The sequence below is a fragment of the Bison bison genome, unplaced genomic scaffold (genome assembly GCF_000754665.1).
Source record: "Bison bison bison isolate TAMUID 2011002044 unplaced genomic scaffold, Bison_UMD1.0 scf7180017864526, whole genome shotgun sequence".
Taxonomy (NCBI): domain Eukaryota; kingdom Metazoa; phylum Chordata; class Mammalia; order Artiodactyla; family Bovidae; genus Bison; species Bison bison.
Window position 1 is genome coordinate 1,415,737 of NW_011495077.1, and position 1,842 is coordinate 1,417,578.

General features: G+C 43.1%; 1 pseudogene; it reads left to right on the plus strand.

Annotated features, from left to right (window-relative positions):
- The first annotated feature begins 760 nt into the window (after positions 1–760).
- Positions 761–1,442, plus strand: LOC104981979 (annotated as a pseudogene).
- The last annotated feature ends 400 nt before the right edge of the window (positions 1,443–1,842 follow it).

Below are 1,842 nucleotides of genomic sequence, written 5' to 3' on the forward strand. Positions count from 1 at the left end.
TCCATCATATACAAGCCACCATGTACTCAAATTTATTGCTGGATGTAGATGTCTAAGAATTATTACTTGGGGAGCATTGAGAAAACTCTCTTAGTCCCCAAGGATCATTTGCACCAGCTTAGATCAGTCTCTGAAATCATCATCACTCTGTCTGACAATTACAGGGACCCAAATTCCATGGATTATTTTTTTCTCCAGGTCTAGTTTAAGGATGTTTAAGGACTAGTTTAAGGATGACACCAACAAAAATGAACTTTATCTGGACAAGAAATACAATATAGCTCCTAGGGACCCTGTGCTGGAAACTCAGAGGAGCTGAGCATGTGTACATAGCCTCTAGTTCGTCCAGACAGACCACAGACTTCTGCTCTGGCAGAACATCTAAAGCTTTTCAGAACATGTGAATTAAATGCCTAATACAATATGTGCCAAGCCAATAGTGAGGAATACAAGTGACTTCTGTTTCTAGTGGGAGGAAAGTGTATAAATAAATAACTGCACACGTGCAATATGCTAACTGAGAAATGCATTATGCTGGTTAGGGTTTAAGTGGAATTAGTAACATATTGGGCTAGAGGAAAAGTTTCATTTAAGCTTTATGGAGAATGTGATTCTAGGAGGAGGCTTCTAGAAGGGTTGAGGGTCATCAGATAAACCAGGAAGTTTGAAATATTACAAAAGGCCTTTTTTCCTCTTAGTGCTCAGCGCTGACCAGTTGCACGCCTCTTTTCCTCCACTGCCTCCCAGTTCTAGATTAGTTGTCGCCATGGGTTTTGGAGACTTGAAAAGCCCCGCTGGCCTCCAGGTGCTCAATGACTACTTGGTGGACAAGAGTTACATAGAGGGATATATGCCATCACAAGCAGATGTGGCAGTATTTGAAGCCGTCTCTGGCCCACCACCTGCTGACTTATGTCATGCCCTCCATTGGATAATCATATCAAATCTTATGAGAAGGAAAAGGCCAGCCTGCCAGGAGTGAAGAAAGCTTTGGGCAAGTATGGCCCTGCCAATGTGGAAGACACCACAGAAAGAGGAGCTACAGATAGTAAAGATGATGATGGCATTGATCTCTTTGGATCTGAGGAGGAGGAGGAAAGTGAAGAAGCCAAGAGCTAAGAGAAGAACGCCTTGCCCAGTATGAGTCAAAGAAAGCCAAAAAATCAGCACTTGTCTCCAAGTCTTCCACCTTATTAGACATGAAACCTTGGGATGATGAGACTGATATGGCAAAACTAGAGGAATGCGTCAGAAGCATTCAAGCAGACGGCTTGGTCTGGGGCTCTTCTAAACTAGTTCCAGTTGGGTATGGCATTAAAAAACTTCAAATACAATGTGTAGTTGAAGATGACAAACTTGGAACAGACATGCTGGAGGAGCAGATCACTGCTTTTGACAAGTATGTACAGTCTAGGGACGTGGCTGCATTCAACAAGATCTAAAATCCATCATGGATCAGTTCCCTTAAATAAAAGTTTGAAAGACCAAAAAAAAAAAAAAACCCAAAAAACTGGTTAGAACCAACGCAGCTCAAGATGGCAGAAGATTTGACTTCCAGTGGACCTTGAGACTCATTATACATTCATTATAATTCATGACACACCCACCAGTGTCATGACAGTTCTGAGGCCAATCATGAAAGTCCAAAAAGTGGGCGGTGGCCTAATTCCTGGAAATCTCCCACTTATTAGCCTATGAAATTACCCAACCCATAAAAACTTGTCGGGAGCCACGTTAGGCATTACTGACAAAATGGAGGCACAGCCCCAACCCCCTCTCCTCATCTCGCAGGCACGGCCCCAGGATGAGGGAGTTAGGCCTTGTGATTCTGACTTGTTCTTT